General features: G+C 44.8%; 1 pseudogene; it reads left to right on the forward strand.

Annotated features, from left to right (window-relative positions):
- The first annotated feature begins 1,109 nt into the window (after nt 1-1,109).
- On the forward strand, nt 1,110-11,763 carry LOC101545990 (uncharacterized protein C2orf78-like; annotated as a pseudogene).
- The last annotated feature ends 11,922 nt before the right edge of the window (nt 11,764-23,685 follow it).

Below are 23,685 nucleotides of genomic sequence, written 5' to 3' on the forward strand. Positions count from 1 at the left end.
GCCGAGGCTCTTTATTACCATGTTAAACAAAGTTCTTCGCGACCCACCCCAGTTCCCAGAGGAACGGCAGGTACCTTCACCCCAAAGTTTGGGAGACGTTGGGCTTGAATCTGGCCTCTTCCATCCTCCTCACGGAGAGCAGAGGACTTGGGACTTTCCCTTTGTGTGGGAACCCCGAAGTTCTCCCAGGGAGGGAGGAAGATACACGTCAGAAATGTGGGGTGCTGGGGGTGGGGTGACGGGCCGGTTTGGAGAGATCGCACTGCGGGGAGGCACAACCCTCTTCTGTGCTCTCCCTGGGTTCCAGCTCAGGCACCCTGGGGGGTCACCTGGGCCGCCCTAAGAAGCGTTGCGGCCACCCACAGCCCAAGCCAGAGAAGCCAGAGCCACTCGCTTGGCCGGCCAGCGCCGTGGGCTGTGCAGCGGGTTGAGGATCTGGCTCCTCTGGACAGAAATTCTTTCCTTTTCCTGCAGAAATTCGGAGGGTCCCGGGAGCTGTGGTTCCCGAGAGGTCGGGACCTGGGTGGGCGTTTCTTAGAGGAGCGTCCCCGGGAGGAGGGAGCGCCCACAGCGCCCCCTCGCGGGCGTCGGCGGGAGAGAATTTACCGCCCGAGAGTCCCGCCCTGGGGTTGTGCCAGGCTCGCCTGTGGGTCCCCAGGCTCTCGCGGGCCGCCGCGGGCCGTGCAGCGGGAGCCGCGCAGGGCGACCCGGGCGTCGGGGCTGAGCCCGGCAGCGCGGCCCGTGCTGGGCCCGCAGGAGCCTCTCCCCCTCCGAGCCCCGCTCGCCAGCGGCGCCTGTCCCGGCCGTCCCCGCACTCCGCGGTGTGAGGAGCAGAAGGCGGGGGAGGCCAGGCGCACGGCATGCCCCAGCTGGGCGGGAGGAGCCTCCGGGAATGGCGCGTGTTTGTGTTTCGGGGCCACCCCCGCCCCTGCACCCAGGACTCACTCCCGACGGTGCTCGGGGAACCCACAGTGCAGGGACAGACCCCGGGCCGCCCCGGACAAGGCCAGCGCCCTCCCGGCCCAGTGCTCGATCCACGCCCTAGGCCGCGTTCTTGACCCTTCATGACCCCAGACCTAACACAGGCAAAGAGGCTGGAGATCTTGACCATGGGGAAGTCGGGCCGCGGCAGTTCCGCCCAGTGGCCACCAGATGGCGCTGTGGGCCGTTTCCGTGCTACCCCACCTGGGCACTGGTACATAGGGGAGGCGCTGGCCTTGCACAAGGCCGACCTGTGTTCGACTCCCAGCATCCGGTAGCGTTCCCCTGAGCACAGCCAGGAGTAATTCCAGGATGCAGAGAGAGAGAAGTCAGCCTTGAGCAACGCTGGGAGTAGCCCAAAAAGGCAAAGAAAAACCATCTTGCTTACATGCATGCACGCACACACGCGCACCCCATTTTTAAAAATCCAGCTGAGCCTCTCTCAAATGGTTTCGGCGTCTCGGCCATGGGGAGCTACTGGATTGGGATATGTGCACTAGGTCATCACTCCCAAAGCGGTTCCTACTGTCTCTCCTTGAGGCTGGGCAGGTCATGGTGGGAAGCGATGGTCCTAGGAGAGTTATGGGGTGATGGATGAAAGGGAAGGAAACGGGAAATAGAGATACCAGGGCAGCAGATGTGCATCATCGGAACGTTGGTGGATGTTTTTAAAAATGTTTTTTGCTGAAAAATTTAATTTCATAAGAGGAAAAACAAAAGTAGGAAAATAAAATAGGTTCCAAGTGACAGGTTACATACAAGGCCAGAGAGAGCTCAAAGGGCTGGCATTCCTTCTGGCGCTCCTGGCTGGAACTCTCCCAGCCTGGGCCCTCCCAGCACCACGTGGTTCAACCCCAAAGCAACCCCCAAAAGTTATCCACGCAAGGACTAAAGAAACCCAAAGCAAGCTGCAGAACATTGAGTGTGGTGGCCTCATTTTTCTTTTGTGGGGCTGTGGGAGGGCGTTTTAAGTGAAAGTTTTTTAAGTATTTCTTTAAGGGGAAAATAGTAACAACCCATTGGCCAGCATAGAAATTAAAGGCCCCAGGGGGAGTGTACGCATGGCCTCATATTCCTACAATGAAAAGGGTAAGGAGTACTATGTTTATGTAATTTGGAGTTTGCAAATAAAACCTCTATCACAGACCAACGGTTATTCCCAATTTTCCTATTAACTTGTAGAAAATGAGTGAAGGAGAGAGAATTTGGACAGCAGATAGGACATTTGCCTTGCTTGTGGCCGACCCGGGTTTGGTTCCTCCGTCCCTCTCAGAGAACCTGGCAAGCTACAAAGAGTATCTCTGCTCTCATGGCTGAGCCTGGCAAGCTACCCATGCCATATTCGATATGAATACCACTGGGGCTGGCCCAAAACAAAACCTCTCCCTACACACATACACACACACACACACACCCCAGATTTCTGGGGCTGGAATGATAGTATAGTTTGTAGGGTGCTAGTCATGCATGAAGACAATCTTCAAGGGACCATATAGGATGGGATGCCAGGGATTGAAACCAGGTCCACCGTGTGCAAGGCAAATGCCTTACCCACTGGCCATCACTTTGATCCAGATGATGACATTATTTTAAGTTACAACTACCTTCAAGAAGTACTTTTGTTCATTCTGATTTCCTTCATAGATCCCCAATTATCCCATACTACTTGGGATTTTCTAATGGATGATGTAACTTGTTTATCCCAATAATTGTATCTGTCTAAATTGTTTCTCCTCTACCAAATCCAAATGTCACTTTCAACTTCCATCCAGCAGGGTTCAGTCACAGAGAATAAGACACATAAGTATACAAACACCTGGATTGTCCAAGCTTAAGGGTCACGTGGGCATCCATCTGTGGTCTCACAGGCAGGTCAATACAATGCAATATTGCTCTCCCAACCCTCCCAGAGCCCAACAGATGAGCCATTGTTGAAGTTGGCAGACATCAAGGACAGTTAGTAAGTACATCGAAGTGCCCTAGGCACATGGAGAGCAGAGGCTAGTGTGGTTCACAGAGAATCACTAGGCATCCTTAAAATATAAAGTTGTTGGGGCAGGAGAGATAGCTCAGTGGGCAGGGCACCTGTCTCGCACCCAGTTGACTGGGCTCCTCCAGGAGTGATTGCTGCCTTCAGAGCCAGGAGCAAGCCCTGAGAATGGCCAGGGGAGGCCCCAAAACCAAAATAAATAGATAAATCTGACTGTGAAAGTTTTCTATTCTATTTTTGGCCATATTGTCCCCTTAATCTAAAGGACCCTAAACAGTATTAGTCTATGTTTTCCTGGCACAAGTTTGCAGCTGGCAGATACTTTGTCACCTATTCTATCCTTGCCTACTATTCTTTTCTGGGTGCGTGTTTGCTATCGGAATACCCTACCCTTAGGGTTTTTGGTTAGGGGATGATTTGGTTTCTCATAATAACCCATCACTTCCCAACCCTAAAGAAGTAATCATGTATATTATAAAGTATGAATACAAATGTAATCTTATTAAACATTACATAAAATATATTATTAATAAATTAATGTTATTGGTTACTGGGCAATATAAATCATTACCTAGAAACTTTGTTGATTTATTAATGAAATATCTAAGCTTTTTAGTATAATAGTATTTCCCTAACATGAGAGTCTCAGGAAGGTGAAACCATTATAACTGTCTTGTAGGATTCCATCTTGCTAACCTGCTTAATTCTACCTCTCTATCCAATCCAGACTTCTTCTTGGGAATCTGACCTCCTTATTGGCTAGCCTCTACCTTTCAACTGCCTGCTTTATGACATCATTCTCCCACCAAACCTACCACCACATGGTAGAATCTTGGGGTTCCCATGCAGTGGTTTGTAAACACATTTGGATCATCGCAAGTGACCAGTGACCAATGACCAATGACCAGTGACCAGTCATCTGTACTGGACACTTGTGGTCTTCCGATTCAGTGTTCAGACGTACTCTCGTATCGTCTCCTCATCTCATCTACCTTTTGTTGATATTTCCCCTTCGCTGACCATGTCAGGTAAGAAATAATACTTTTCAAAGCTTTTCATTAGATTTCTTATCCCTAAACTTAGTAGTCAAGTAAAAACAGCATGTAATAATTGAAGAAAGTATTCAACTAGAATTTTATAAGCCCCATATTAGCTTGACTTTGACATTTGCTGTGTGATTTTAGACATTAACTTTCTTTCTCTCAGGTACAAAGTGTTTTTACTCATGTATTATATTATATTTTATACAGACTTTATAAGCTCAAATACATGTTTATATACAAGTGTTCATTCTCTGTGTTTCCTTTCCTTTTTAAAAGTGATTTTTGCATGATAACCATGAAAAAAAGTAAATCAGAGACACTATTTTGACAGAAACAGAAAACGTAGGTGCTGTAGAAAACTGTTAATGTATACCAGGATGCTTTATCTGTAACGGTCTCTCCACTTGTGTTTGTACTTTATTATTTTACATTGAGTGCTATTTAAAAGTGTCTTTGAGTTTTCTTTCTAAACTAGGTGATAAGAAAAAATGGGGCGTGGGGAAGGTGTGGGGTGCTGAACAGTAGGGAGGCAAGTCCTGAAACATAAGGAAGTTTAGGGTCAATTTTATCCAGCATTGACCAACAGAAGCCAAGAAAAGGAGGATGATATGAAGGAGAATAAAATAGGAAATAAAAAAGACTATGGAGGGATTTATCAAGGAAGGGGAAACCGTTTGGGATAGAATGTTGAAGAGAACCAAAGATTTCAAATCAAAACAGAAAGAATATAGTTAAATATGCTGAGAGCAAGTCAAAGCAGTTTATTTTAATAACTGCTAGGACTAGAGGGTATACTATGCCTCGAGTAGAGTACCAGGAGGAAGAGCAGTTTAACAGAAAGCCACGTTGGGGGTTTCTATTCTTATTGTCTCTTAGAACACACTTGGCACTTGGCAGTTTTGAATATAAACACGCTTCAGAAATGATGCTTTATATATATAATGAATAGTGGTTATCTAGAGAGATGGAAGAAGCAAAATGTTCAGTGTTTTTAATACATTCTAGTTTGTAAGCTACATGTATGCTCTGCCTGTAAAAATAAAGAAATGATATCTTCTAACTTGAATCAGAAGACTTGATTCTTTTGTGTGATAAGTAGGTTCCAAGTGAAGCCTGCTTGTCATCTTCACAAATAGTTTCTTCCTAACATAAGAGCATTTTGATAAAAGTCGACATCTATTTTTAGATCCTAAGAAGAAATAGAAAAGTCAAGTCTCACATGTCTAATTACACATTTATCTGGGTTGTGTGGAGTCTGAGTTTTTCTACACTAAAAACATTTGAATTGGAATTTTGGTGATCATTTCTTAAACTTTGGGAGTGACATTTTCCTGGTTGATCAAGACACTTGTAATCTAGGTTTTGAAAATAAATTTGAAATTTTTGGTGACCATTTTTTAAATGGCCTTTTCTGCTTCTTGTGTGATTTCCTGAAATTTTATGCTATGTTTAATACCTGTTGTTGGCTGGTTAATATTCAGAGGTATGAATGAGAATCATAACATAATTTCTTGTACTTATTATATTTCATTCTGTTTTTTACTCATTTAAAACATACTTTTGGCTACCAAATGCAATCACATTTATTATATTTTCTGCTTGTTATGTAAGTTACTGGTCAATCTTTTCTGTTTTATGGACTGGTAAGGTGTGCACTCAAAAATCACCTCTTATTGCATCTTCTGGCTATCACTTTTAGCAAAAATAGAATACTGCTTCATCTTGTATGCATGGCACAAGTTATTAACAAACTTATTGTCCTGTTTTCTTTGGTTTTGTTTGGGAACCACATCCAGTGTGGCTCAGGGCTTACACTTGGGTCTTCTCTCAGACACTTACCGTAACTATGCTGCTTGCTACATAGCCCAGATTTCATGAATATCTATATACTTCTTTTTCAGTTCTGTGATACATATTTTTCACGATTTTTTTCTTTATCTGTATATTTCCTCCCATGTAAATCACATGAAAAAGACAAACCTTACGTATGCATATTATTCTTTTCCCCCTGAGCCTGGCTGTCTTCCCAAGGGCCCCTCGGAGGGGGTGGGTTTCAGTTTCCCTCCTGCCCCAAGCCGGACTCCCAAGGCTTAAGACCTCAGGAGACTAGCCACAGCCATGCTCAAGGCCCCTCTTCACAAATTCGGATGAGCCTCACCCATGAAGGAACCGGCAGAGGAACCCAGGTGTGTGGGACCTGGGGCTGAGACCTCCAAGCCTGCTCGGATTGGGGACTGGGCCTCTTCCACCCAGATTCCCCATTTTCCAGTAGCTAGGCGGTCATACCCAGGGACTTCCCCCCGCCCCCCGTGCTGTGTAATGCCACCAATGGCCAACATACAGAGACTATAAAAACAAGTTCCCAGAAGCGTGCGGCCGAGAAAGTTCTCTCTCTAGGAGAACCTGGCAAGGTACCGAGAGTTTCCTGCCTGCATGGGAGAGCCTGGCAAGCTTCCTGTGGCATATTCATATGCCAAAACCAGTAACAATGATGGGTTTCATTCACCTGATACTAAAAGAGCCCCCAGTGTGTCATTGTTGGGAAGGACGAGTAAAGAGAGGCTTCTAAAATCTCAGGGCTAGGATGAATGGAGACGTTACTGAGACTTCTAGAGAAATTCGAAGATCAACGGGATGATGATGATGATGATGATGATTTTTTGGGGGTCTATTCTTTTAGTTTATGATGATGATGATGATGATGATGATGATGTTTTACTAGTGAATCACCGTGAGGGTGATGATTATTTTAACTAGGGTTGTTAGTAACTATTTTGCAGGGCAGCAATTTGACACAGAATTTATTTTATTTTATTTATTTATTTATTTATTTATTTATTTATTTATTTATTTGGTTTTTGGGTCACACCGTCGATGCACAGGGGTTACTCCTGGCTCATGCACTCAGGAATTACTCCTGGCGGTGCTCGGGGGACCACATGGGATGCTGGGAATCAAACCCAGGTCGGCCACACAAGGCAAACGCCCTACCCGCTATGCTAGCACTCCAGCCCCGGCACTGAGAATTTAAATAACAGTCTTCCTTCCAAAAGCACTTCTTGAGTAAATTCAATTACTCATTTTTTAGGTAGAATCAGAAACCAGGGTAAGGTTGCTACCCTTCCATGCATCGACTAGATTGAGTCATATGTGAAGCGTAGGTAACAGATACGAACTGCGAAAGCCTAATGAAAATCTGGAGATTTCCATGGTAATAGTTGTAGTGACGGCAAATGCCTACATTAATGTGAGGTATCTTCCTCCTAGTTTCTGGCATTGTAGTGATCAAGGCAGAGTCCTGGCAAGAACGTCGGCCTAAATGCTTAGGTTTCATAACCTGGTAATACATAAGGGACAGAGAGATAGTACAGGAGGGGATAAGGCACTTGCCTTGTACGCAGACAATCCAGTTGGATCTCTGTCACTGCATCCAGTCTCCTGAGCACTACAAGGAGTCACTCCAGAGTACAGAGCAAGGAATAGCCCAAGATCACTGCCGGGTATTGGTCCAAACTCCACCCCACCCCACTCCCAATAAAAATAATGAGAAAACATGACCAAGTCTCTATGCCATCTCTGGGCCACGAGTTTCTTTCTTCTGCAATAAAATGTTAGTCATTCTCTTAGGACTCATACGTTATTTCGTAGAATGGAAGCATTTTAAGAAATACGGTATGAGTTCAATAGGAGAGCAAGCTACAGGTAGAGCTAGGGCAAGGAGGAAATAGCCGTAAGCAAGAAAACCATGTACACATATCACTGGAGTCTTCTATAGCTCTGTTTTCACTTTGGGAGCATGGTGACAAGTACACAAAGTGCACAAGTGTTCCAGCCCTTCAACCACCCTAAATTGTTGGACTTTTGGTAACTCACTTGACTGTTGGTATTACAAGTTTCTCTATAGCTAAAACTTTAAGTGAATATCGTTTCTTTTAATTGTAGCAGGAGATTATCAATCTCACAGATTTTTTTCGTCACCCTCTTGTTCCTTACAGAAAATTTTCAAAATCCATCTGTATTGGGAACTGCACATTCTCTGCAGCTTCCCCTTTCCATGGTGAACAATGCAGCTTCCCTAACAGGAAGAGTCTGCAACTACTCCAGAGTATCTGCTCCAGCTGGTAGTGCTGCTTGGCACCTGCCCTCAACCTCTGGCACCTCTTTCCAACCACTGATGGGTAGTGCCTATCTTGACCAATGTTCTAGCAGAACAATGCTGCCTGGAGTGTCTGGCCAGAGCCAGATGTCCACTTTAGCTGCTTCCTACCCGAGTGTTTTGGAGTGGGATATTGCAGGAAGTACTGAAGAAAAGTCTTCCATGGGAGACTTTACTGGGACTGTCACTGACCAAGACACTGCTGTCTCTTCCATGTCAATGGTAGCTCGTTATGAGATAACCTTAGCTACCAACATCATGGCGTCTCTGTACCCATCACTTTCTGCCAGCCATGTTGAGAGGACACCATCTCAGGTTCCAAATAAGAGTCATAGCCTGTCGCTTCCCGACCAGGAAGGGAGCCAGGTGCACTACTATCATCAGGGCACTCAGGGACCTCCCCTTTCTGGAGAACTAGATCCCTGCCTGCAATGCTATGGCTCCATGTCATATACAGGAGGTAGGGGCTCTGCCCTCCAAACGTACAGCAACACATCCCCAGAAATGGATATGGTTCTAAAGGAGGTCCAGGCCTCAAGTAACCGACCACCAGACTCCACCTCTGGAATCTACTACTCTGTGCTTGCTCAACCCATCACAGAATTTAGTTATCAAGGTGAGTAAAACAGGGAGAAGGGAAAGTCAGCATTCAAAACTTGGGGTCAAATATGCAAATGCGAAACTGTCCATAGACGGGTGACATGTAAGCTTAATAAACTGAGATTTTTAAATTTATGAAACCTGAAGTTAAATAAACTCAGTTTAAGTTTAAACTCCCCTCACTCATTTTACAGCACCTATTTTCACACCTAAGATAAGGACTCCTAATGCAGATTGGAAGGCATGATAGGATAATGGCCATGTAGGTTTCATAGAAGAAAACTTCAGGAGCATAACAAGGAATGCCACATTTTCATAGTTGATCAGCCCCCCAGCATTACCACAGTAACAATAAACTCCATTTCTTAAACTATTGTTTTTGTGATTTCTGAAGACATTTTAGAACTCTCATTCTGATGGCACCACATTAACTTTCCCTTTAATGTACAAGAAGGTTCTCAATACACCTTGTACTGGGAGATCCTGTCCAAACTTATCAAATCTAAAATCTCTACTTGAGCCCAGACTTCATGAGGAAGTGGTGATTTATTCCTTCTCCTATTCCATGATATGAACTATTCATTTTTTTTTTGGTTAGGAAAGTGAAGAAATTGACTATATTATGCGAAGCTCTGTATAGCATTTAATAGTTTACAAATATCTAGCTTGAAAAAATCTTTAGTTTGAGGGAGGCAGAATGTGGGTCACAGCCCACAGTGCTCAGGCCTTAATCCTGGCTCTGTGCTCAGAGATCACTGCTGAAGGTTCTTAGGGGACCGAATGTGATCCTGAGGATCAAACTGAGGTCAGCTTTGCGCAGGGCAGGTGCCTTACAGACTGCTATCCCTCTGTCCCAAGTCTCTTATTTTCAAGTACAGTTTGCACAAAAATTCTTTCAAATACAAAGAAAAACAAGACAACGGCACCACACGAACGACAGAAAGAACCACACAGTTACCTCCAATCTTCTAGCACAGGGCCATGTCCATGATCCTTAGAGAGAGCCAGTACCAATGCCTTGCCCGCTGCTGGCAGGTGAACAACTGTAGCACCACTTATTGTGTGGAAGGAGTATCTTGTTTACAGGGACCTGATTTCTTCTTTGGTTCTTTTGTAGTGATGAATTCCCTGGGGATGGAGGCTTCCCTGGCATTGCAACCTTCAGGTCAGACATTCTGTCTGACACAAACTCCAGAATTGCCCGAGTCTTGCAGTAGTAGGAATCAAATACTTGAGAGGAACCCACCACCTGAGCTCGGGGATGCTCCCATAATAGTCCAGCCCAAAGGAGCCTGGCACTGCCTTCCGCTACAACTCAAGAACAAACAGATAAGAGTTTGGATGAGATGAAAATTGGGCTTTCAAAGTCTCTGGATACCTTGCAGATCCCAATAGAAAACCAAGATCCTCCCCTGTGCCCTTTAGCAACCCGCAATATCCACCAGCTCCTGGCCTGCATTCACCCTCTCAGCCAAGAGCAACAGCCTGGCTCTGAAACTACTGGTCAGGAAAAGAATGGTCTATGTTTTGAGGACCCAGGAACACTTGAAAGTGGGACTGAATCTGGCGGTAGTCGTGCAGACATCACTACACTGGTGGAAGACATACATGTTCCCCAGCTCTTAGATCGCTTTAAAGAACTAGATCAATGCAAAGATCTGCAGGCAATGAACACGACAGATACCATCACTCTGAATCAGGTGCAAGAAAATTCATGTGGCACTAAGGGACCCTCCCATCCAACCCAGAAGAACAAAAATAAGACCTCTGAGCCTCTTGAGGGAGAACCCAAGGCCAAAATCCCGCCAAAAGACCCAGAATGCTTGCCAGGGGGAGAAGTGATTGTTTGTAATGCTGCAGTCAGTGACAGGTGTCCTGTGACCATGGCCAAACAGAACAGCAAACCTCAGAAAGCTGCCTCCAGCAGGATCAGCAAGACAAAGATCCATGGGCAGGAGAAGACAAAAAAGGGCAGAGAAAACTCTAAGAAAGCTGAGGAGAGTAAGCAGCCAGGGAACAAGGTCCGGGCAAAAGAGAAGCCCACCACTGCCAGGATGAAACACAAGAAAAGTGAACCTGAGCTCTGCCAGGAGGCCTTTAAAAAGCCCCGCAGCTGCCCAGGCATGCGCATGCTGGAGTCCGTGCAAGTGTTTCACGCACTGGGGAAGAAGAGTGATCAAAAGCCTGGATTCTCTTCCTCCCGGGTCCTGGGTAGCTCAAAGAAGCTCCATCCATCCTCAGCTGTCAAACCCTGGCTAGGTGCCACAAAGGATGGAAAAGATCTTGAGGAAACTCAGGTCAGAGCGCAGAAACCAAGCAGCAGTGCCCAAGAATGCTCATTTCCATCCCAGTACGAGCTGCCACCTCCTGGGAAGGTCAAATTGGTACCTTTGCCTTTTCTAACCATGGAGAAGCCACGAGCTCGACCTGTTCCTCGGAGACCACAGTCTCTGGCTTCACATCGTCCAGCTGCAGCTCACCCTGCCAGGCCTGGCTCTACCAACTCAGCTCAGCCAACTGCCTCCAATTCATCCCGGCCAACCACTGCATCTTTGCCAGGTCCTGCCAAGCCAGCTCAGCCCATTTCAACCAACCCATCTCGACCAGGCTTGCTGAACCCTACTAGCCGGCCCATTCTTCAGCCTGCAACTTCTAGACCTGCTCCCTACAGGACAACAGCTAGCACTTCTCTCCAGCGGGAGCCTCTTCCTGTCTCTGTGACCAAGCGCCAGGCTCCACCCAAATCTCAGAGTCAGTTTCTACTCCAAGACTTCTGTTTCCAACCAATCCCATGGAGAAAGCCCAATGTTCCCGAGCCAGTGATGTCAAAGCCCATCACAAAAGAGCAAAGACCAGAGCGTGAGGCTCTGAAAAGGAAGGCTCAGCAGAAGCGTGAGAATGCTGCCAGATGCACCTCTTTGGGGAAAGTGCACATTTTTATCAAGAGAGAAAAAGAGATGGACCTCTCTCGACACTATGGCTACGTAATGTGAGTAGCTGGGATGGTCGGTGCCACTTTAGGCACCAGATGGTTGCCATAGACAAACACCTGAGATGCCATAACATTTCATTCATTCTGATATATTTTTAATAAGTTAAAGGGATGCATAAAAGTTAAGACTAGTAATAAAATTTCTGAATTTTGAGATGCTGTCAACTGTGTTTGTTATTTGGAGGGGGTTGGGGCTGGAGGATGGCATGAGAAAAAATGGGAAGTTAGTGAGAGAACAAAGAGGAAACAGACAAGACTGTACGAAAGAGAAAGAGACTTGGTCCGGGGTTTTAAAGTCCCAAAGAGGAGAAATTCCATGGGCCTGACGATGAGTAGGGGAGGGTCAGAGGAATATTATAGCTGATTGGGCATTTGCCCTGCATGCAAGGCTGACCCAAGTTCGATCCTTGCAATCCTATATGGTCCCCCGAGTCCCACCAGATGCGATCCTTGAGCACAGAGCCAGGAGTAAGCCCTGAGCACAACCAAGTATGCCCCCATTCCTGGTCTCCTCCAAAAATGAATGGGAGAAATGGCATGGTGAGGGGCTTTGATTTAAATAATGAAATTGGAATAGACTGAAGAAGGCGGATGAGTCTAAGATGACCAGAAGAACAGTAAAACTTCTTTCATGCAGGCTGTCTTTATGCCTCACGACCACCAGTGGAAAATAAAGAGATTTGAGACACATCTCCAAAAGGTTTGGGTGGTGTATCCATAAATGATCATGGCTGGGAGTTGCAAACAAATATACTGGGGAAGAAACCTACCAGATAGAGGTCAACGGCCCTCAGAGTTACTCAGGGGTGACCGTTAACAGTGACTAACCCAAGAGAACAGTTGTAGCAGGAATCCCGAAGATCAGCTCCTGAGAGATGTGAAGATAAATCACCATGTGCTCAGGCCCGATGGTCAGCACCCCTAGATGCAGAGTTTCGCTTCATCTTCCCAACAATACTCAGAGCCGGTATTATGCTCCCACTCTGCAAGCGAGGTCCAACAGTGAGGTCCATATCTATGTAAGTTCTTTGGATTTGCAAACTCCCCAGGTGGCCAAGCCGGCTTTCAGTCCACAGCACCCTGACACTGCTGGAGGGAGAGCCCAAAATATACTAGCTTGACGGTCCGGCTAGGTGGTTTTCCTCGGGTCCTGGTGCCTGCAGCCTGCTGTAAACATTGCTGTTTACTGAAGCTCACTCAAGAATCAATGCTCTAAATGGCGCTGGGGGTTGGGCCGTGGGGAAGAACCGGACTGGGACATGCGCACTAGGTCGCCACTCCCCAAGCGGTTGGTACCGGTTCTCCTTTCGGCTGGAAAGCCGTTGGTGGGAAGAAATGGTCCTAGGAGAGTTATGGGGTGGTGGATGAAAGGGAAGGAAAAGGGGAAGGACTGGCACAGGGACAGTAGGATGTCATCATGGGAAGGTTGGTGGTTTACATGAAAATGTTTTTAGTGAAAAATTGTATTCCATAAATGAGAGGAACAACCAAAACAGGTTAGAACAAATAAAATAGGTTTAAAATAGTAGATCATATACAAGATCAGAGATAGCTCGAAGGGCCAGAATTCATTCTGGAGTTCCTTGCTGGATCTTGAGCAGGCAACCTGGTTCCCGCAACCACCGTCACCACGTGATGTGACTCCAAAATAACCCCGAGTGTTATAGATGCAAGGACTCAAGAAACCCAAAGCAACCTGCATAACCTTGAGAGTGTTGGATTCCTTTTTCTTTTGGGGGTGGTGGAAGGGGCTTTAAAGTGAGGTGTTTTCAGCATTTCTTTAAAGAAATAAAGAAATAGTAACAATACCTTGGGGCTGGAGCGATAGCACAGCAGGGAGGGCGTTTGCTTTGCACGAGGCCGACCCGGGTTCAAATCCCAGCATCCCATATGGTCCCCTGAGCACCGCCAGGGGTAATTCCTGAGTGAAGAGCCAGGAGTAACACCTGTGCATCGCAGGGCGTGACCCAAAAAGCAAACAAACAAACAAAAACAAGAAAATAATTAAAGAAATAGTAACAATACCTTGGGGAAAAATAGTAGCAACACCTTGGTCACACAAGGGATTATGGCCCAAAGGGGTCTGTCCTGACACTTTATATTGTTATAATGCAAAAGGTAAGATGTACTATGTTTAGCTAATTTAGAGTTTGCAAAGAACAACAAACAGCCCAACAGTTGTTTGTTACAGCCCAACAGTTATTGCCAATTTTCCCAGGTGCTTCTAGGGAATGAGTGAAGGAGAGAGAACTTGCACCCTTTTAAAATACACATCTGCATAAAGATATTTTTGGTTGGACCCATCATTGGAGACTAACTTCCGTGGCATTTGGTGTACTTGCTAGCTTTGCAAGTATTACCAGTATTTTATCTATCCCATTTTCATCATCGCCAAAAACAGCCTCTTCACTATCCACTAACCTCTCCATTTTCTCTCTCCTCTGGTTCCTGGCAACACTCTCCTTTTGTCTTTATGAATTAGCATCCTCTGAGCACTTCATATACATGGACCCTAAGATATGTGTCATTGTGTCTGCCTTTGTCCAAACCTGGTGCTTTCAAAGTTCATCTGTGCTACAGTGTGTCAGTACTTCATATGACTAATATTCTGTTGTATGAATCTACCATATTGCAGAGGTTTCCACACTTTATGAATGGACAGAGCCCTGGACGTCTCATACGCAGGCTAAAGGAAATATTGACAGTGAGAGGAGACATAGTACAGAGGGTAGGATGCTTGGCTTGCATGCAGTAGGCCTGGATTGGCTCCCAGACCGCCCATATGTTCCCCTGAACCCTGTCAGGAGTGATCCCTGAGCGCAGAGCCAAGAGGAAGCTCTGAGCACCATCAGGTATGGCTCAAACACACACACAAAAGCATTCACACACATACAAAATACAGTCCCGTTCATGTAGCTTTAGACGGTAACAACCTCATGGTGTAGACTGGCCAATGGCCACTCAAAGAGATCATCAACCCTGCAAATGTTCCTTTGTTTAGTAAAAACTTGATTGAATGGATGCTATGGCTGGCGATGGAGAGATCTGGTGCATTATCAGGTGAGCCAATGGCATGACATTTGTTCTGACAAAATGGAGGCAGAAGAAGATGATGCAGAGAAGAGAAGGTCATGTGACCACGGAGGCCAAGACCCGAGTGTATTAGCCACCAGACAAGCCGCGTGGCAGTTCTCAGAAGTTAAAAGAAAATGCAGGCTAAAGTCATTCTAGAGAGGGCATGCATCCTGGCTGACACCATTGTCCCAGTGATGTGTCTATTAAATTTCTGGCTTCCAGGAGTGTGGATTTTATTTTTCTTTTGATGTTCAAGCTACCAGTGATTAGTTAGAGCAGTCACAGAAAAAAAAAAAAAACAACACTTCAATAGCATAAGAGCTTGTAAAACAATACAGTGCTTCAGCAACAAATATTTGAAACCAGTACATATAAAATTTTAAAATCTTTTCTATTTCATTTTTGTTTTTTGTTTTTTTCTGTTTGGGTCACACCCGGTGATGCACAGGGATTATTCCTGACTCTTGCTCTCAGGAATTACTCCTGGCGGTGCTCAGGGGACCATATGGGATGCTAGGAATAGAACGCCCTACCCGCTGTGCTATTGCTCCAGCCCCTCCTATTCCATTCTTAACTAAACACAGTACTGTTAATGGAACGTGTGTCACTGTTCTGCAGGTAACGATATCTAGAGCCTGGGACTTAAGTTAAACATGACCAGCCTTGTTTCCTGCTCCACACTGATATTCAAACTATTTTGGCTCTTTATTATAATGACTCCCAAAATGCGGCTTTGCAATGATGGAGAGCACTGAAGGCAATGTAAGATGATCTTATGTTGAAAATGGGAATTGACTCGCTAGATGCTCATGCAGAATCTAAAAGATGTCAAGCGCTTATAGGGCACTTGCACTGAAAATGGTTGACCCAAGTTCAAACACTGGCATATCATCTGGTCCCCTGAACCTGCCAGGAGAGATTCCTGTGCACAGGGAGTAAGCCCTGAGAACCACTGAGTGTGGGTCCCCCAAAAGTTTTGTGAATGTCCTGCTAAATTATATCAGTTGTTTTTGTGGCCCTGTGGTACCCCAGTATATCTTATGACCTAAATCCTAAATTTTTTTGTGGCCCTAAAATTTGTCAAAGAGCAACCATAATGTTTCTTTCAAAACATGAGATGCTACCCCCTTTCCATTCAAACACTCCCATAGGTCCTAATTTTTCTAAGAGTTAAAGCCAACATTTTTTTTATTCTTTTAATTTTATTGAATCACCATGAGATAGTTACAAGCTTTCATGTTTGGGTTACAATCTCACAATGATCAAGCTCCCGTCCCTCCACCAGTGCACATTCCCCACCACCAATATCCCAGATATACCCCCCCTTTCCCACCCTCCCCCTGCCTCCATGGCAGACAATATTCCCTATACTCTCTCTCTACTTTTGGGCATTATAGCTTGCTACACAGACACTGAGAGATCACCATGTTTGGTCCATTATCTACTTTCGGCATGCATCTCCCATCCCAACTGGTTCCTCCAGCCATCATTTTCTTAGTGATCCCTTCTCTATTCCATCTGCCTTCTTCCCTCTGCTCATGAAGCAGTCTTACAGCTATGGGGCAATCCCCCTGGCCCTTGTATCTACTGTCCTTGGGAGTCAGACTCATGTGATAGTATTTTATACTCCACAGGTGAGTGCAGTCCCTCTATGTCTGTCCCTCTGTTTCTGACTCATTTCACTTAGCATGATACTCTCCATGTTTATCCATTTATAAGCAAATTTCATGACTTCATCTCTCCTAATAGCTGCATAGTATTCCATTGTGTAGATGTACCAAAGTTTCTTTAACCAGTCTTCTGTTTTAGGGCACTCGGGTTGTTTCCATATTTTGAAAGCCAACATTCTCACAATGGTCTGTAAGGCCCCTTTCTTCTACTTTCCTTTTTCATTCTTTCTTTCCTCTTCCTCTTTTCCTTCCTTGCTTGCTTACGTGTTTCCTTCCTTCCTTCCTTCCTTCCTTCCTTCCTTCCTTCCTTCCTTCCTTCCTTCCTTCCTTCCTTCTCTTTCTCTTTATTTCTTCTTTTTTTAATTTTTTTTTTTTTTGGTTTTTGGGTCACACCCGGCAATGCACAGTGGTAACTCCTGGCTCATGCACTCAGGAATTACTCCTGGCGGTGCTGAGGGGACCATATGGGATGCTGGGGTTTGAACCCGGGTCGGCCTCGTGCAAGGAAAACGCCCTACTCGCTGTGCTATTGCTCCAGCCCTCTTTATTTCTTCTTTCTTTCTTTCCTTCTTTTTTCTATGTTCCTTTTGTTAATTAGGGATCAGCAAATATTTTCTATTTAAAAAATCACACACAGTAGATAGTTTAGTCTTTGAGGATCTGTCTCTGTCTCATCTCTGCATTTTTACTATGAAATCAGCCCCTGGAGCCTTGGCTGATCCTTCACCAGAAAATTTCCTAATTGTGTCTTTGCACAAGCTCCTGCTGGGTCTTCTTTTCTTCACTTCTAAAAAATATTTCTACTCCAGGGATTGAACAATAGTATAGTGTTAATATATTAATATTCCATGTGACTGACTCTGGTTATAACTCCAGCACCACATGTGTTCCCTGAGCACCACGAGGAGTCACTCCTGAGCACATAGACAGGAGTACTTGAGTACCACTGGGGCTGGCCCAAAATCTCTCCCTAAACACACACACACACACAGAGAGAGAGAGAGAGAGAGAGAGAGAGAGAGAGAGAGAGAGAGAGAGAGAGAGAGAGAGAGAGAGTTCTAGGGCTGGATTGATAGAAAAATGAGTAGAGTGCTTTCCATGTATGAAGACAATCCTTAAGGGTTCATGGGACCATATGGGATGGGATGCCAGGGGTTGAACACAGGTCCACCATGTGCAAAGCAAATGCCTTATTCACTGGACTACCACTTTGATCCAGATATGACACTATTTTAAATTAAAACTGCCTTCAAGGACTACTTTTATCATTCTGATTCCCTTTATAAATCCCCAATTATCCCCAATTATCCCATAGTACTTGGGATTTTCTCATAGATGGTGTAATTTCTTTATCACAATAATTTCCTATAACCTGTCTAAATTGTTTCTAATCTGCCTGTTGTGCTAAGGTTTGGTTAGGCGGTCTAAGACATTGACATATGCATGTGAAAGAAATAATTTATGGAGAATGACAAGCTGTCTCTCGTATTGTGACCCAGAGCAGCCTGTTCAGCCCCATTTATTAACTAGCTTATCATCCTAACCAATAATATTCAGCCACATCGGCAGAATATAAATTAACTTAGTCAACAGAAACAGAATCAAAGTCAGTTACATAAACAGAAAAACATAGTGTAATAGAGACATTATTGGTGCCCGCTAAATGGTCAGAGATGGATGTACAGGTAATCTGACAAACAACAAGGGCAATTTAGTTGAGGGTAACAGGAACTGCACTGTTCTACCAAGAAATGAAAAACACATGGCTTTTAGGAAGAGTAATCTTTGCATGGCTTATTCCACTACCTAAAATGTTCTTTTGTTAGTGTGAAGATACATTGCAGAACAGTATTTACCCCATTAGTCACTAATCCTCCTCAACATAAAAGCCTCTTTCTAATATAGATACAAGAATGCTACTGTAACTGACTACTTCAAGGACTACTTTTATCATTCTGATTCCCTTTATAAATCCCCAATTATCCCATAGTACTTGGGATTTTCTCATAGATGGTGTAATTTCTTTATCACAATAATTTCCTATAACCTGTCTAAATTGTTTCTAATCTGCCTGTTGTGCTAAGGTTTGGTTAGGCGGTCTAAGACATTGACATATGTCCTTGATGTCTCTGTCAACTTCAACACCTGTTGAAGATCTGGTGGCTCACCTATTTGGATCCGGTGGGGTTGGAGGAGCAATATTCTATTGTTTGACCTGCCTGTGAGACCACTGATGGCTGCCCAGGTGACCCTAAATCTTGGACAATCAGCCCTGAGATTTTAGCAGCTTCTCCTTACTCATATTTCCCAATGATTGGAGGCTCTTTTACTGTCAGGGGAATGAGACCTATCGTTACTGTTTTTGGCATATCAAATATGCCATGGGTAGCTTGCCAGGCTCTGCCTCTATGTATGTATAATACATGTATGTATGCATGTATGTATAATAATAATTATTATTATATTATTATTACAGCAGAGCCTGGCAAGCTCCCTGTGGTGTATTCGACATGGCGAAAACAGTAACAACAACAGGTCTCATTCCCCTAACCCTGAAAGAAGCCTTCAATCGTTGGGAAAGATGAGTAAGGAGAGAATGCTAAAATCTCAGGACTTGGACAAATGGAGACATTACTGGCACCTGTTCGAGTAAATCGATGAACAGTGGGATGACAACAGTGATACAGTGATATAATAGTAGCATGCAATTCTTTTTATCTCATTCTATATTATAATACCCAGTCACAACTGCCAATTGTAGCACTGTAGCACTGTCGTCCCATTGTTCACCGATTTGCTCGAGCAGGCACCAGTAACATCTCTGTTGTGAGACTTGTTACTGTTTTTGGTATATCGAATATTACACGGGTAGCTTGTCAGGCTCTGCCATGCGTGCGGGATACTCTCAGTAGTTTGCCGGGCTCTCTAAGAGGGATGGAGGAATCGAACCTGGGCCAGCCGCATGCAAGGCAAATGCCCTACCTGCTGTGCTATTGCTCTGGCCAACTGCCAATTACTCATTTAAAAATGACTTTTTAAACCCCAAATAAGATAATAATAAAATCCATAACTCAAAATGGGTGTAAGTAAAATGATTCTAAGGGCTGGAGTGATAGGACTACAGTAGGTAGGGCAACTGCCTTACATGCTGCTGAACTGGGTTCGATCTCTGGCACCCCACAGAGTCCCCAGGCCTGCCAGGAGTGAACTCTGAGTGCAGAGTCAGGAGTCAGCCCTGACCTTGCTGGGTGTGGCCCCAAAGCAAAACAAAAAATGTCTTATTTCTTTTTATTCTTGTTGGAAATCACCACTTTGAGAATAGAACACTAATCTAAAACAAAGCCATTGAATTATGAGGATGCAATTAACTGGAGGTAACACAAGGAAATTCATTTGAAATAAAACTGACCACTTATTCACTGTGAATATTAATTATAGCAAAACACATAGACACATAGATAATGAAGACCTTTCGAAGGACAAAAATTCACTTTCCCAAGAAATAATTTTGAGGGACTGTAGGTACCAGTCTTCGAACTATAGGTGGAGCCCTTACCTCTGATATCACTGGTATATGAACATATACCTCTTCATATCACTGGTATTACTAACTTCTAGGAATAATTTCATTAGGATTTCAATTGAAAATGAACATAATTTGTATGCATCCATGATACCTTCCCACTTATGTGAAGTGGGGAGGAGAAAGAGGTAGCCTAGAGAAGAAAATTCGCCACTTTTTCTCTATTCACCTCTGCCGGGTGAATGGCTGGGGAAATCTAGGAATGAGTCGACAGTGAGCCTTCTTTGCAGGAAAGGAAAGTTCGTTGTTACCCAGACCTTATCCAGAATGTTCAGGTCCATCATCTTTGCCTCTTAGAAAAGAGTTCTAGGAGGAGAGGAGCAATGAAAACCGAATTTATTTGGAAGTTTGGATTAGTGGGGAGTGGAGTGAAAGAGAAAGAGAGTGAATACACACTCAAGAGAGAATCTGGTCTTCTTCAGAGTGGAGAGAGAGCCCCAGTACACATCCCAGCACTAAAGTATAAAGGTATGAAAGTGTACATCTCAAGAGGGGAGATGTGGGCAGCACATGTGATCGAGCACCACATGCATGTGCTTCCTTTGCTCAAGTTGACTTTTATATGGTTTCTCTCAACCTGCCCCACATGGGGCTGTCTACCTAAGAAAGAGTCTGTTGCTAAGGGTGGTTGCCAAGGGGCAGTCCTTTCCTGGCATTTGTTCCTGCTCTAGCTGCGCATTGAAGACTTCCAGCCTTCTCTGGATCTGTTGCTGGCATCAGGTGAGGTCTTGTCAGGCCTTAGTTCCTGTGTTTACAAGGTGGGTTTTTATTATCGTTTTTTACAAGGTGGGTTTTTAGCAGCCTTAGGAATAGTTGGGTTTTATTACTTCCCAAGAACTCATTGCCATGTGGGGGCCCTTCCCAACCTGCCTAACTGCCTGATTCACTCACAGTTTACAAATATAAGAATCCAGTGCAACTTGCTATATTTCCCTTTATTTTCCACTCCACATCTTTTCCCTCCCAATTATTTACTTTTCAAATTCCATTTGCCACTTTATATTCCCAATTTGGGTTCACACCGAAATTGTTTTGTGTTTAATACCCAAGGTATTTCCGCATTGAGCATCCCCAGGGCCTACCAATGTTCAAGACATGTCATTTTAGGGCCAAAGAGATACAACATGGTGTGAGGTACTTGCCTTGCGTGTGACTGAGCCTACTTTAATCCTCAGCACTGCATATGTTCCCCTGAGCAGGTGGTCCCTCGAGCATAGGCAGGGGTGACTCCTAAGCACAAGGCAAGAAAGACTCTTGAGTACCTCCAAATGTGGCCCTCGGTCCACAGATCCTTCCCCAAATAGAGGGCATTTTAGTGTCTCAAACATTGGAGTTCACTCAGCCTTCCCTTGAGGAATTTACTCGTCTTTTTTTTTTAATTTTGCTTTTTGGGTCACATCCAGCGATGCTCAGGGATCACTCTTGGCTCTGCACTCAGGAGTTACCCCTGGCCGTGCTCTGGGGACCATATGGGATGCTGGGGATCGAACCTGGGTCGGCCTAGTGCAAGGCAAATGCCATACCCGCTGTGCTATCAGTCCAGCCCTGAATTTACTTGTCTTTAAAGACTTTTTCCTTAAGATGACTTTAACTCTTCATCTATGAAGGACTTAAGATCATAGGAACTAAGTTGTCTGTTTTCATTATGCATCCAGGGGTTAGTGTAGATCTGTGAGCATGAGAGTAACTCGATAAATATTTGCTCAGTCAATGCAGCCATCGAAGCATGGAGGCATTTTGCTGCTAGTTCTGTCTTCTAGTGAAAACTTGGTCCCAGGAGCATAACGGCCAGTGTTTTCCATTTTCCTCCCTTAGTTATCACTATAACAAGCTACCCATAACTGTAACTCATTTGAAGGACAGTGCAACCTTTTTTTTTTTTTTTGCTTTTTGGGTCACACCCGGCGATGCACAGGGGTTACTCCTGGCTCATGCACTCAGGAATCACTCCTGGAGCTGCTCAGGGGACCATATGGGATGCTGGGAATCAAACCCGGGTCGCCCACCTGCAAGGCAAACGCCCTACCCGCTGTGCTTATCGGTCAAGCCCCCAGGACAGTGCAACCTTTAATTCAACAACACTGGAACATCCAACAGTATTTGAATGTTATCTGGAATCCCACATTGTTCTAGACACTGGGTGAAAAGCTGTGAATGAGTCAGAAGAAATTTCTGTCTTCCTAGAGATTATATTCAAGTGGTAGTCTTTTAAGGTAGATTTGAGCATATTGTTTTCATGATCGAAATTGTCATTGGATGATGTAGATGATGTAGATTCACAGGAATAGTATTTTGAGTAGCTTAGTTATGCTTTGCAACATTCCTTCTTGCAGGATAACATTGCCACAGGTAGCTCAGGTTTATTTGGGTTACTCCCATCACAGTGCTCCCATTGCTCTGTGTTTATAACTTCTTTCTTTGTCTGTTAACTGGTAAATATTATTATTTTTCTCTTCCTTAAGTCCTTTGCATAGTTAATTTAGAGCAATGTCCTTTTGGTATGGGCACAAGAAGACAGTTAATGTTATGGTTTTGTAACATGAGAGTTAATTAACTCCAAATGATATTTTCCTCCGGGGCATCTGTTCTTTCGACTTAAGTCTCGGTTGCCCTGACTTCCTTGTATCCCCAAAAGCAGGGTTCCGACAAAGGACTGGATGGACCTGAGGTCGGTGGGCCCCACTGGTGACTTATGTGAAGCAGGGACGAGAAAGATGGTCACTTTCTCCCCAACTCCCTCTGCCACCCGGGACCCAGGGTTACTGTGTGGAAGTCGATGTGGAGGTCTCGTTCTGTTCAGCAGGGCGAACCCTTCGTAGGGCGCAGCAGAAAGAACAGACGCAGAGCCCGGAGGAGAGAGAAAAGGCATTTATTCTATGGCAGTTACAGTATTTATACCTCCCTGTTGGGAGGAGATGGTGCCAGGACCCCCAACAGAAATGCAGGGTGTGGCACGGGATTTAGCTAGTAATAAACAAATGTTGATAGGATAAGATCAGTAAGATTAGGAGTGGCAACCTTTGCTAGGTGTGGCATGGGGTTAGCTAGTGATTAAACAAATAGTGACAGGATAAGATCAGTAAGGTAAAATGGCTCCCTACATCTCCCCCTGTTTTGTTTTAAATTAAATGTGGTCAGGGGAGGCATTGTCCGGTATCCCTTGTGACATAAAGACTCCATTTTTTCAGGGAGAGGAAGGAAAGGATGATCGGGTCTATGCAGGGGGCTCCTCATAGGCCCCATCAATCCTTGGTTTTGGAGTAACCTCTAAGCTATACCGGAATACCTCGCAGGGAGCCGGGCCAGGGTATCAGCCCTCCCTTGCAGTGCTTTGCCTGGCACCCTGATCCACAAGAATAAATCCTTGGGAGCCCGGCATCCTCAAGGTAAAGAACTGGGGGAAGATGAGGTCCTACAAATCAAGCCAAAGATCCTTAAACACTCGAAAATCTCGTTTGTTACTCTAAAATATTAACCCAGCCCTGGACCCAAAGTAGCACTTGCTGTAGAGTGTCCAATTGTTGCTCAACATCATGATTGACAGTAGCCTGCATTGTCCCAAGGTGGTAAGAGTCATTTTGTCATGTTTAGACGA

This window comes from Sorex araneus, chromosome 5 (genome assembly GCF_027595985.1).
Source record: "Sorex araneus isolate mSorAra2 chromosome 5, mSorAra2.pri, whole genome shotgun sequence".
Classification (NCBI taxonomy): domain Eukaryota; kingdom Metazoa; phylum Chordata; class Mammalia; order Eulipotyphla; family Soricidae; genus Sorex; species Sorex araneus.